Source organism: Protopterus annectens, chromosome 10.part0, assembly GCF_019279795.1.
Source record: "Protopterus annectens isolate FY-2018-M chromosome 10.part0, PAN1.0, whole genome shotgun sequence".
NCBI lineage: Eukaryota > Metazoa > Chordata > Ceratodontiformes > Protopteridae > Protopterus > Protopterus annectens.
In genome coordinates this window covers 765735802-765750693 of record NC_056744.1, presented here as the reverse complement: position 1 = coordinate 765750693, position 14892 = coordinate 765735802, and positions in this window count along the sequence as shown.

The window sequence follows — 14892 nt, the reverse complement described above, 5'->3', positions numbered from 1 at the left end:
TTAACAGGGGCTGGAGGTAAGGAATCAGGATTTAAGCTGGATTCAGTATAAACATCATCCACAATATCTAACACTGGCAGAATTGCAAGGGGTCTGTGTTGAGGTAATAAAAGGAAGTCTCTGAGCCTTTTCTTGGATTCTGAGTAATCCTGGCCTTCCCAGTGGAAATGCTCCCTCATGGTATGTAGGGTTTCCCCAAAGGAGTAGTCCTCAGGCGGAGAGGCTGATGGAATTGATTCCTCAGCATCAGAATCCTCATAAGGGGGTAAAGGGTATCCTAGGTCTGAGGATGAATCAGAAGAGATGGACACCTGGTCGGATGAGTCACAGTCTGCATCCTGTCTAGGCCTTTTATCAGGGGGGGATGGGACCCCCTGATCAGAGTAATTAGGTCTTCGACCATTTTGAGCATTTGTTTCTTAGGCATGGAGGCCTGTCCTGGGGAATTCTGTATTTGTTTCTTTGACATTAAAGGAGGCTTAGACTTAGCTGAGGGTTTAATGCTTAACTGAGTAGGTCTGAAGACACCCTCTGTAGCTGTGGGTTGCTCAGCTACTCCGGATCCCTCTGAAAGGTCATTCTCGGTAGGCTGAAGAGCTTGTGTGTCTGAAGGCCCAGCCATCTCCACATGGGAGTCAGAGGCGACTTGTGGCTCTACAGAAGCGGTCGTCAGGGGCTGCGAAGGCGCCTCACTGAAAACCGGAGAACCAGTGACTGGCCTAGAAGAGGCTTCGTTGTCAGTTTTGGGCCTCGGATGCCTATCCTTGTCTTTGCGCTTTTTGTGTATTCCGGTTGTCGGAAGTTCCGACGGCATGTTATAATTGAATTTTCTACCAAAATAATGTCGGGCAAAATCAAACCAACGTTTAATAGTGCGCTTGTTAAACCTAGCACAAAACCATCAACCAGTAACGTCGTGGTCAGGGCCTAGGCATGGGATACAATAGGAATGGAAATCCTTATGAGGTATTTGCTTCCCACAAGAAATAGTTATTCACTTTTACTGACATCGGTCTGAGGCAAGAAAAAGTTTCCCCAACAGGGTACTTAGCTTTGTAGAAGACTTCGGTTCTGGATTCGGAATGAAAATCTCAAGAGACGGCCGACCGGCACTTGCGAACTGCTTTTGCTTCGAGCACCGCGCGGCAAGAATGACTGAAGAAAATGGCGTCGGCTGCATCTTATATACCCCTGTTGCACTGACGTCAGGGAGGAGGCGACAGCAACCGACGCCGGACCAAGACTTTGGAACTCTGGCCAACTGCGGGACCGCCTGACAGCAGGATAACCCAAGTGTAATGACTGCAGCAGTGTAACACGATGAACATCTAAAGTGGGTAGGGTCCTCTCTGATAATTTCTGCTTGAGCAGAGGAACCAGACAGGAGTGTCCTCTTTCCCCTTTATTATTTGCATTACATTTAGAACCATTGGCAAAGAAAATAAGGGACTCAGAAATTCAAGGATACAATTGGTATGGCAGTCAAGAAAAGTTGGCTTTATTTGCAGATAACATTATTTTGTACCTGACAAAATCAGAAAAAGATATTACAGTATTGTGGAACACTGAGACAGCTTCAGATATTTTAGGGATAAAAAATTAATGAATCTAAAACAAAGGCAATAGAGGTAAATTATGTACCCACACATAAACTGGTTCAGGAATATCCATATTTACGGGGACAAGATAAAATGAAATATTTAGCAGTATGGATTAAAATGATTTTAGCGTGGCAGTTAAGGATATGTGGGAAGAGACTAAACAAAAGATAATACAAAAACTGAGAAAATGGAAGCTTTGTGATATGGATAGCAAGATGCAAGCAGTTAAAATGTTTTTAGTCCATTTAGTCTTATACACAGGTCAGGCATATTTTTATCAACCAGAAGAGAAGTTGTGGGTAGCAATTAATAAAGAGCTGAAGGACTTCCATCTGGGAATAGAAGATGGCAGGAGTCAAGTGGGATAAGCTGATTCTTCCAGTAGAACAGGGCAGCTTGGGATTACCCAATTTGAAGGGGTATTCCACAGCTACACGTTAAGACTCCTATACACAGCACAAGTAGAAAACTATAACTCAAAGTGGAAAGGGATGACGATGAAACACAGGAGAAGCTCAAAAAAGGACAGACTGGGATTCTGGATGTAGGCCTTTAAGGAGAACAACACGCAGAAAGTATACTAAGAAATAAACCAACATGGGAATAGAGACAGGAGATGCTGCTGATAGGGATGACTGCAATTAGTGATCTAGACAACAGGCAAGAGAGGGTTGGAATTTACTGGAGAAAACTGGCAAAGGAACAAAGGTACTGAGAGCAAATAGCTAGAAAGGGAAAGATAATAGAATGGGAAGACAACAAGAATTTATTTGGACTACAAGTTAGAGATTGCCTTCCCTATCAGAGATCGGCATCAGATAGGCAAAGAGAAAGAAATAATGGGATCCTAAATGAAAGACCAGCACTGGTAGAGTTTATAATAGAATCTAGAACAGCAGCCATGATTAAACAAAGGTATAATTAGTATAGCATATACAATATTGCATGGTAACTATAAGAATCAGAGATTAGGAAGGATTTGGAGAGAGATAGGATAAGCAATTCACAAAGAAACAATGGAAGGATATATGTAAGTCTCCCAAATATGCAACAAAATCTAGAAGATTTAGGATTTCTGCCTGGAAATGTTTACATAGATATTTTTATACCCCAAGTAGACTCCAGAGAATTTTTCCACAGACAGAGTAAATGTTGGAGGTGTTGGGGGAAGAAAAAGGTAATTGGGAACATATTTTCTGGGTGTGAGGTGAGTTGGCTGACTTTAAGGATTTCCTGTTGGATGCACTGTCGGCAATGCTGTTTGGGCAGTTTGGCCTGATGAGGGAGATGATTTTTCTGAGCTAAGACACAGAATCGGAATTGCCTAGACATGGTAAGGCCTTGCTGTGTCTAAGAATGGTGGCTATCAAAAAAGCAATTACTAGAAAATGGAAATTACAATTTAAACCAACTATACTGGAAGTAGTGAATACACTAACAGAGATAAAGCAACTGGAACTGAGATCATTAGAAAAGGGTAGGAGCAAACTACATAGTAAAAAATGGGAATTTTGAGAATACATACAAAGGAGGAATGAGGTCTAAAAAGAGGCAGGGCTTAAATGAGCTATGTAATGTCTGAGTGAGAAAGATTTGAGTAGGGTTTAAGTGATGTATAATGTTTGCAACTGTTAGTGTGCTAGTATGGTTTGTGATGTAAAATGCTTGTGACTAGTACTGTGTCAGTGTGGTTTTCTTTTATATAAATGTATGACAGCCTGTGTAGTAAGTGATGGCTTAATAAAGATGTTTCTTGTTTAAAAAAAGGCAGGAATTGAATAATTTATGTAATATTGCTTAGGTTATAGGATATATAACAACACATGAAGTATAATGTTTATGTTAATATAGTTTGATTACTTTTATATGAATGTAAATGTGCCTATGTCACAAGTGACAATTCAATAAAGGTGCTTGGAGGAGGAAAAAAGGATGTTCATGGACCTGTACTTTTCTAGTTTCCTGACATCTACTTTGTGCAAAGGGGCAGACTTTGTTTCCATAGTGAACAAAAAAAAAACTTACAGGCTTAAGATTATTGTAACTGAGAGATGGTGTGTGATTATTATTTTTAATAGTAAGCTGGTGTGCGATTATTATTTTTAATAGTAAGCTGGTGTGCGATTATTATTTTTAATAGTAAGCTGGACAGAGGCTATCAGTGGAGGCTGGAGCTTATACATTCATAGATTAGTACTAGGCTAACTGCCCTCATGGACTATTTTAAGCCTAGCCAATTACCCCCTATGAAAATCAAACCCTGCACCTTGTGCTTCTAACGTAAACACCTTAACCATTATGCCATCCTCCCACCCTTAAAATTTGTTCATAGTTTTTTGCAAGTTGCAAATGTCCATCCGTAAAAATTAAACAGGCATATTCTGCATTTTGGAAGAAGTAATGTTGTTACTGCAGAACATGACAATCAAGCTGTAGTTGCCTGCAAAGTTTTCTGTTTGTAGATGTGTTGGTAAATCAAATGGACTATTACTGCATTGTTTTACTTTTCCTCCATTAGTTTTTTTATTGAATTCCAAAACTCATTTGGTTCGGAGAGTGACTTTCTTGTATTTTGGAGAAGTAGGATTGTCTTGTATATCTTACAATCCTTGGTACTTATTCCTGGTCTCCCATTCTTTTATAGAGGTTAGCTATATTGTACTTGAGGTTATGCTTCAGTCTTTTATTAGCTGAAGAGCAGTTTTCTATGTCTAAAATGTGGGGTAACCTTTTGTCCTTACTTGGCAGAGATGAGCATACTTATCAAATATGTTCAGTAGTACACTATTAAACTGATCAAGGCCTTTAGACTGTATATTCAGGCAGGTACCAGAAGCTCCACTTTAGAGTAGACAGAATGGTTAACAAGGTCTAGGTGTAAAGACGTTCAATTCTTTAGGAGTATAGCTTTTGATCTGGGAAGGTAGGGGTGGGGTAGGATCTATATGGCATGGGTAGGTTTGTGACTGCTTAAGTAGTTATGCAAGATCCCAAACATACTGAAGTTTTTAGGCTGTCTAATTAATATCCAGTCAAGTATATTGTTTGTCACTGCTTTTGGACTGGAACAGGGAGGAGCTGTTATCATTTTGGATAACCCCACAGATTATAAATTAGGCTATGGATTTTCAAAGTTTTGTTTGTTCTAAAGGACAATGGAGACTGAATAATTTGAATTCTTTACATGGCTGTCAATGAATTCATTACTAAACTTGAGATACACAACGCATACGCCTTTCTTTATTCCTTTACTTATTTATGAATTTGTCAATCAGGGTAAAACATTTATCCAGATGGGCCATTTTCAGGTTCAGTCCAGATGTAATGTTACACCATAACAAGTGCATAGTTACATTCACAAAACTTAAAATGTACAATATAAATTGTTCCTCACAATTACATCAATTACTACTATAGTCTCCCTGTCTGGTTCAGCTGTAGGCTTCTTATAGTATAACTTGGATTTTGCATTGTTTTACTGTACTACGATACAACCTCCTGCTCCTTTTTTTTTTTTGCTTTCTGGCTATTCTGAGGAGTCATCAGTTACAAAGACAGCCAAGCTACTGGGTTTCATGTCTTGCACTCATGTTTGAAATCTGGATATTTTTTTGCAGATGCATCTTGACATGTGATATATTTAGTCCATTCTTGCATTGAGAAATTACAGACTGCTGATCCTGAGTTTTGTTCCATATCTCCTGTGGGAAGTAGTAATCTCTAGTTGTGTACAGATTTCAGTTATATTAGGAAAGTACTGAGTTTGTTGATTAACATTAGGTTTCACTTTTATGTTTGATAAGTAGGGAAAAGAAAGTTTGTGTATGTGAGAGTTTGAGTGTCAAAGTCATGGATAGTTGTACAGATATTTGTTATGAACAGTTATCACACACTGATTGTAAATTGTACAGTTTGGTTTAGAAAATAAAATATCTAGGGATGTGGTGCTGGAGGCAAGGCATAATACAGAAAACATCAGATTTTTTTTGAGGAACTGAATGGCATATGCTGTGTAAGTAACTTGAAGGTGGAAGGTCATTCAGATGGGCTTGTGATAGGAACAAAGTGGACTAAACAATCGCACTTTGCACAGAGCCAGTCAGTCTACTTGTGCAGCACAGTAGATTAGCAGGTAAGTATTTGTATTGTGCATGGGTAACAATCAATTGAACTACTGCTTCATGAACAGGAAGCAAATAAAAAAAAAAAAAGCTGATCTGGAGAGAGGGAGTATATCAGAAGACCATCAATGTCTCAGTAACTGAAAGATGTACCACAACAAGGAAAAAGTACAGTTGTGTAAGCTGAACTTACCACAACAGTGTATGACTGAATGATCACTGCTGCAGTAGCCTTAGCTATATGGGGTTATACCCTGACAAGGATACAACAGCTGGCCAGTTTCCAAAGCTTCAGGGCACCTTCCACGTGCCCACGCTGTCACGCAACTCAAGTTGAGCGAACTAAAAGACAAGTTTGGGTGCGAAGCACTTCAGACTTTCCTGCCAGTTGAGAAGCAGGCTGAGCCCTGAAAGGGCAAGGCTAGGAATAACAAAAAAATAAATGTCCACACTCTGGCATAAGCAGGCTGAGCCCTGAAAGGGCAAAGCTAGGAATAACAAAAAATAAATGTCCACACCCTGGCATAAAACACACACAAAAAAATAAGGTGGGATGAGACAGGGAGCGGGTACTGCAGCAGTGATCATTCAAACATCTCCTCTTGTGATAATACAGTTGTGTAAACTGAACTTATGTTCTTCATACTGATCACTGCTGCAGTAGCCTTAGCTATTTGGATAGATTATCACAGCTAACCTACAGCAGACTCCCACTTATCTGGTCTCGCTGGGACTGGATCTTAGGCTGGATAAACGAATGGCTGGTTAATCGGAAAAAGCATACAAAATAGCATTTATAGGTTATAAATCAGCTAGAACAGCAGTATTTGTGTTAGTATGTATTTTCCTAATGAATATGAAGTCTAAAACTCAAATGTCTGTCATTATTTAGCCCAGAGGAAACGGAAGTGGTGTTCTTCTCTATTGTCTTTTGCTAGAGCTATGGCAGAAATTTGATGGCCGATCAAAGAGGAGGCTGGTTAAAGACAGGCCAGGTAAGAGGGAGTCTACTGTATATTTGGGAGGTGGAAGGAGAAGAGTCTAGTATCCCCTGAAGAATGGTCCTAGCAAGGCATGATCTAGACCAGTGATGGCGAACCTATGACACGTGTGTCAAAGGTGACATGGCACGACATTTTGGGGGAGACACCAGCATTCACTAACACTCGAGTTACCAAAGAAACTGCTTTTGCATTTCTTGCTTGTGTGAAGTGCATGTAATTATTCTGTGCCACGAGCCAGTTCAACAACTCTGCTGCAGATATAAGAAGTTATTAACCTCAAAGCTATTTTGGTATACTTTCTCGATAGAGTCTGCAAAGGGCAGTACTAACATTGTTTTCTTGGTTACACCTCTGCAAAGGGCAAGCACTCTGCATTTCTAGGAGTTTGCTGTTTTACATTCCTCTCATCTGTCCCTCTTAATCCCTCCTAAAACTGGCAACTTTTTAAACTTAAAAATGACAGTAACTTGATTTGCAGACTTACTTCAGAAAATTTATATTAATTCACATTCATTTTTTCTATCAGTGTCTCAAATTAATAGTACTAGCAGTTTAAAACTGTCCAAGTCTCTTATTTCTAGATTTGCCCCGATTCTGTTGAGATTTATCCCTGCTGTATTGATAGTCATGACGTTTTATTTTTAATTTATTTTATTTTTGTTGTTGTTTGTGTGTGTGTGTGTGGGGGGGGGGGGGTTTGACACACAAGCAGAGTCAAGTTAGGCATTTTTCAGATTTCTGATATGCCGAACCCAAAAGGTTTGCCATCACTTATCTACACCCAGAGATGGAATCCAGCTTATAGTGCTTTGCAAAAGTACGTACACACGTCCAAGCAGCAGCTTCAAAATACTTCCAGAAGTCAACACTTTCCAAAAAGCCATAGTTAGAAGCCAAGGTCCTTGTAGAGTGGGCCTTGACCCTGTCTGGAATAGATCTGTCATAGAGAGTATAACAAAAGGTAATAGCCTTAGACAACCCTTTGGAAATAGTCTGATTTGACATGGACTGTTTGAACAATTGATCTGATGATCTGAAAGTTAGTTCTGTCAAGATTGTACCAAAGTTGTCCGTGGACATGCACTGTATGAAATACCCCTTTCTTCCTCATTTCTAGGTTCAGGAAAGAAAATGGGGAGATTGATAGTTTGGCTTAAAATAAACTCAGATACCACTTTTGGCATAAAAGGAGGATTAGTTCTCAAATAAACCCTGTCACTGTGGAAAATGAGGTAAGGTTGACTCAGCGTAAGAGGCCAGAGAAATTAATAAAACTGTTTTCCATGTTACGAACCTCAAGTCAGCTAGATTAACTGTGAAAAATGGAGCATGTGTTAGTTTCTCTAACAGAAAATTAAGATCCCAAGGACAGGCCATCAGTTTACTTGGAGGCCTCTTATGCAAAACCCCTTTCTAGAACATTTTGACATGCAACTGCCTTGAAACAGGAGGATCCATGGGCAGGCTTGTTGAAATGGCCGATAAATGAACCCTGATATGAGAATAAGAAAACCAACAGGATAGTAACTCACAAATATGAGACCAGAGAGCAACTAGCCTTGAATAGGTGCTGATTAGACTGTTAGCCCCCAACTAGGAAAATCCTTTCCTTTTCTAATAGCAGGCTTTCTTGCCTCCATTAGCACCTGCTGCAAGTCCTCAGAAAACAGGTGCTAAAAAGGAATTAAGATCCAGGCAGTCAACTGAAGATGATGGATGTCAGAATGTATCAAACATCCCTGCTCTTGTGTGAATAGATCCATTCTGTGAGGAAGCGTGTGGTAATTGCCCCCGGCCATTTCCAAAAGAAGAGAGAAACATGGCTGCCTGGGCCAAATGGGAGTCACCACTATGATCTTGGGGCATTCTTTCTGAATCCTCGGAAGCACCCTTGATATTAGTGAAAAGGATGGAAAGGCAAACAGGAACATTCCTGTTCAAAGAAAAGAAAAGGCATCAGTCTTCAGGCCTTCTTGCATAGAGTCTTGAACAGAATTTTGCCAGCTGATTGTTCAGAGAGGAGGCAAAGAGGTCTATTTGTGGAGCTTCCCACACATGGATCAAATCTTGGAAGATCTCTCAGAACTATTTTCTATTTGTGAGGGTCTGCACTGGTCATGCTCAGCTTTTCTGCCACACAGTTTTGCTCTGGCAGAATGTAGGATACCTGCAGAGAATGACTGTGCTGTGAAGCTGTATCCCAAGCTAACATGCCTAGTCTGCAAAGTGGGGGAGTACCATCTGGTTCCCCCTTGCTTGGCGATGCACCACGACTGTGGCATTGTCCATGACCAAATGAAGAGGTCCCGGGGACCAAAGATGATTCAAAGAACTGACAGCCTTGAATATAGCAAGGTGTGTGTGTGTGTGTGTGTGTGTGTGTGTGTGTGTGTGTGTGTGTGTGTGTGTGTGTGTGTGTGTGTGCACGCATGTCTCCCCTTAGTGTCCCACACTCTTGCACTTTTAGCTCTCCTGAAACTCCTTGGTGTCCCCACAACCTTGCACTTTTATCTCTCCTGAAACTGCTCTCCAAGCAAAGTCTGAAGCATCTGTAGTGACTGACTGCTTTGGAGAAGGGGGGTGGGGGTGGAGAGACCTTGACTTAAGGATATCTGCTATCCCCGCCAAGTGACTTCTCTTCTGACAAACCCCAGAACTGGTATTTGATAAAATAAAGGGCCTTAATGCGGGGACCAAATAAATTTCAAATACCACTTCATCTTCCTCATGTGAAGTCTTGCCAAGAGTATCATGAGGATCATAGATGTCATGAGACCCAAATTTCTGAAGTATTCCCTCACAGTGACTGAAGTCTGAGTGGAAAACCTTAGAAATAAATTTAAATAGAGATCTTTTTCTTTTTTTTTTTTTTACTGTGGAAGAAAAGTTCCTTGAACTGTGATGTCTAGTTGACATCCTGGGAACACAGTCCTATATGAGGGAGTCAAAAAAGACTTTTAAACGTTCTCTTGGAATCACAGCTAGTGCAGGAGATCTCTCACCTGAGACAGAAAGAGAAAAAGAGAGATTCCTGAAATTTTGAAAAAGACTTTGCAAACATAAGTAAGTTGTGAAAATACAGAAAAATGTGTATACCCTATAGCCTGCAATGAGCTATAAGTGGAGCTAGACACTTCGTGAACACTCTTGGTACAATGGATATTCCAAAAGGTAAGCCAGAGAACTGATAATGTGATCCAGACACAAAACTTTAGAAAACACTTGAAGTCTGGATGAATAGGAACATTATGATAAGCATCTTTTAAGTCTAGTATTACCATGAAATTTGAAAGAGGAAGAAGAGACAACAGGTTGTAAAGGGACATTTTAAATTTGGGCACTACCACAAACAGGTTTAGGAAAGAAAGATCCAGAATTGGTGTACAAGCATTTTCTTTCTGAGGACTAGGAACATCTTTGAATAAAATCCCTTCTCCATCTGGGAAAGAGGAGCTGGTTCTATCACTCCTTGTGACAGCGAGTGATGTAGAACAGTTGGAAACAATAATTCTGCAGGAGGAGGAATGACCCCCTGGAAAGAAGGAATTTCTTCCCAGTGCCATCTGTAACCCTGATGAATGATTTTCATAACCTATTTGTCTGAAACAATATGTTGCCAAACGAGACTCAGACTTTCTGGAAGAGATAAAGGGCCAGGGTGGTTGGGGGTCATGAGGTCTCTTGAACAGTCACTCAGACTTGTTGGGAGTGTCCTTGATTTTTGGAGGTTTGAAGCTTCTTTTTGGAACCCCCTTGCCACTTCTTCTTAAACATCCGTTTATCTGAAATTGGTTGAGATTTTTTTTTTTTTTTTTTTGCCAAAACTGGATAAGGAGAAAGAAAATCCATTAGACAATTTGGAAAATGGGGCTGAAAATATGTATAGATTCCCTGGATCAGCTTACCCCTTTCATCACACCTTTTCATCATCTCTGCAGCAGGGGGGCGAAACACTAACCCTGGGATTCATGAAGCTTGCGCCAGGTGCCGGAGTAGCGTCGGCGATCTAGCGCCAAATATGGCCGCCGAGCGATTCAGGTACGAGCTGTTTCCACGTGCACTACCAGCGTACGGCAGAGCTGCGCAGTTCCCAGCGCATGTATGCTAATTACCCCATGCGCAGCAGTGTAGTATGCAAATGAAGGTATATAGTGATTCATGAAGTGGTGCAGGCATAACGTAAGCATGTAGAAATGTAAACAAAAAAAAAAATGTTACATTTTGTTAAACATAAAATTGGAACCATGAAAGCAGACCAAACTTACGTATTATAATGTTAATATATGCCAATGGCTAAATATATAGCCAATGGCATAAAACAACATGCACAACATATAAAAAAAAACATTTAATGTCATGGCCACACTAACGCAAAGTAAAATCGCAGTGCATCTGTGCGCAAACGGGATCACAAGGAAAATATATTTAGATGTCATAAAACTGCAATGTAACACAATTCATGATATCGCTATAATAGTCAATGGCACGCATGCTACACCACAACCATGGCGCAAGGATTGCTAAGGGTCTGTGACAGTGTTCCGTGCGGTAACTAGGAATTAGCAGTCAATGCCATGCAAATGAATCAAGTAATACTGAATCGCAAATGCCCTGCCGGCGTAAGGATGTACCACACGGCATAGCGGTACAACACCGAGAAGTGGCCTAAAGGTAAACATGACATCAAGAGAGGGGCTCGCCACCGTAGCTGTAAGCACATTGGATCACTGCTAATCTGTGTTGCGTGTTGTTAAGCAAAGCCGCAGGATAGGGGTGTGGAAGTAGCCATAGCTTTGCTTAGCTGAGAGCACACAAGGTAACCGAAAGTTCATGTGAACGTGGATGAAAACGCGCACGAAACCCGGTAAACAGCTGTGCGCAGCGTGCACCACTGCTGAAACAGGAAGGATACAGGAAGACAATAAGGAAATGCTGCAGCATGGTAATTGGAGTACAAATGAGTAATTAACACCTAGAAACTCACAGTGGGCCATAGACAACAGCTAACAAGGCTGTTAGCAGCTACCTGCAGAACAGGAAAGTGGAGGTGCCGTACAGCAAACAAAAGAGAACTGTCACAGCAGAACAAAGCAAACTTGCAGTAGATCAGCTACATAACACATTTCCCAACACAATCCTGGGTACTGAAAGTACAAAACAAGAAAGGCGGCAGCTGGATGCATGCCTGACAATGGGAGGGGAATCGGGTTGAAAATTGAAGTAAAGGGCAATAGATAAATCACGGCAGCCAAGCGTAAGTCAACACCAAAGGCCCCACAATAGCAGTACCTGCTGTAAATCCAATAAATAAGATACCCTGCAGCTGGAATAGCACAAACACACCCAATTACACCAGCATCATCCACTGCACAGTAGTATAAGGTGTGAAAGCCCCACACACACACTTGTGTATTCCCAGACACTCTGCACCATTGGTGTATACAGACGGGGAACTTTTAATATGTACATATTAGGGGCCGACATAGCTTTGATTCACCAGCATGTGTTGGAGAATGACGGTGGTGTGGAGGATGATGCTGACATCCACCTCAGGCACAGGAGGAGGAGGAGAAGAGTGTTCAGACCAAGGGTAACCTACCAGGGGCTACATGATGTGGAGATAGTACAGCGTTACAGGCAAGGGCGCCCGCAGGCAGGTGCAAGGGGGTACACTTGCACCCCCCTGGAATCGGCTGACTATTATAATTTAAAAAAAAATTTTTTTTTTTTTTTTGGACGTTCTTCTTTAAGAAGAAAGAAGTCCGTGCTGACATCATGTGTTCTTCTTTAAGAAGAACGGTCGCGGGCGTGTTGACATCATCGCGCGCATATTTTCGAGTTTTGCAAGCGGGAACTCGCATGGATGGACGGTTTTGGGGTTTGCAAGCGGAAAATGGGACCACGAGCGGGAACTGAAACGGACGGATTCGCAAGCGGGAGGAAACAAGCAGAAGATGGGACACTTTCAGAGTAAGTGTGTATGTGAGTGTCACACTGTTTCAGTTTGTTGAGCTGAGTGGGTTGTATGTTGGTAAAGATGGGTGCTAAGGATTGTGAAGAAGTTCTAAGATTAAAATTGGAATGAAGGTGCTAATTTGCTTGTTTAGCTGTTGTGTTTCTCAACCATAGTCCGAGAAGTTTTGATTCTTAAGTAGTATTGATGTCATCCTTTGGCATTTTTTATTGTTTTATTCTATGTCAAGTCTGGTTATTTTCCCCAAGAGGCTATCAGCAGTTGTGAGACTTTCATCATTAGAGTAGGCTCTGTTGGAGCTAAGGCCTGCATGAAAGTAGTACGGTTAGGTCTTTATTGCACATTCAAGCAGATAGTCAGCTGAAAACTTTTGTATCTCTGAACCAGCTTTCTTCAAATTTCTCTTTAAGCAAATGAGTATAGGAGAAAATGACCCTAAATAAAATACAGCATGCTTTTGGAATGATTTTAATCATGAGCTAGATACTCTGTCATCATCTCCAGCTACAGAGGGACTGCAGCTGTGGTAATTCAGTTTTGTATAGGAAGTTCAGTTGGCAGAGGAGCTGACTAAGCAATGAGAGTGACTGCCAAATGTAAGCTTGTCATTTTAAGGAGGGTGCAAAACATCTAGGCCTGCTTCAAGATACCACCATGCAGCAGATGACTGGGGTTGTAGCAGAAATAGCCTGGTAGATGATACCTGTAGGCCTTCCAGGTATTGTGCAATACTACAGCTTTGGTTTGGCATTTGGAAGCACATGATTATCATGCAGCTTTGCAGGCCGTGCCTCAGCAGGGAATTCACTGGCCACTACAAGGAGCAGTTAGGGCATATAAACACCTCAACCAGCCCATACACAACCTATTTCTGAAGGTAGGGTGGGAAGGTAAGTATTCATGGGGAGGCAAACAGATCTAGGTGATCAGCTGGAGTGGCAGAAGGCGAAATATTATGTAGATAGTTGTGCACAATGAATACTGCTGCACAGAAAGTATTTGGGTATGTTCAGCTTTATTTTTTTTAAACTGGAACATGTTTATTTCTTTATTCATAAATTATTTACAGTATTCTTAAATTATTTACAGTACACAAAATTAGAAACTACAGTTTTTAAAACATGATGAAGGCACTCAGTACAAGAGAAAATATGGGCGAGAGACAAATCATAGAAAAGCTATGAAGTATAGAATAACAGTTACAAGCCACTTGGGCAGTCAAATTTTAATGTGCACAATTCTAAGAAATATGTTTTCTAATGAGGCTAACGGAGAAGAGGAGAAATAAAGGCCTTAGTGCAGCAGCAGAAAGAATGCTAATGACAGGAAGAGAACTCAGACTCTTCATCTAGCTTAGCATTATGTTAGATATAAATATATCAAAGCCAATGTTTGGGGTTGAGCCAGCAGTCAGTACGCATGTTCCTTCACTAAGCAGTTACCTTAGAAAATTCTGTGATTAAGGCTGACATTTATTTCCTTGTTGAATGTAGAACTGAATTGCACAATCACTGTGTGTTAGACATGTTTGATTTTGAAGTCAGGTCACCTTTCCCAACCCCAGAGATGTACCATGTTTTCATTTTCCTGTAACAAATTTGTAACTAGTTTGAGTGATCCTTGTGAGTACCTGGCAAGGTTTGTCCTTTGTGAGCTGTATTAAAAATGGAGCTTTTTGGTCAGGTGATTTTCCCCTGACCAAATCTTAGTTAGCATGGTCTACAAGTCCAGAATGAAAAGCTTTAAGTGTTGGTCAGCTTCAAAAAATATGTTCACAACTATTCAAAGCAAGTTTCCATACTTCCAAAGCACACCAACAGAAGCAGGCACTCACATACACAGACATAGACATGTACGTGCAAGCACACACACACACATTTTAGCCAACCTGGTAGACATATAGAAAAATCTGTGGAAACATAACCAGGTGAAAGCTAGTATTTGTAATGCAGTATGGGGGGGGTGCATATAGTAAATGAGTGGATTGGCTAAATGCGGCTGGGGTTAGGCGACATTTTCTATCACTTGACAAAGCCGAACTGGGTAGGATCTAGTGTCTGTAGGCCCCCAATGTCTTTGTTTATGAGCTCCATGATGATCCTCTCCATAGCCTTGCAGACTAAGCTAGTCAGGCTTATGGGGCGATAGCTTCCAGGGTCCGTAGAGGCTCCACCTTTGTGGAGTGGTACCAC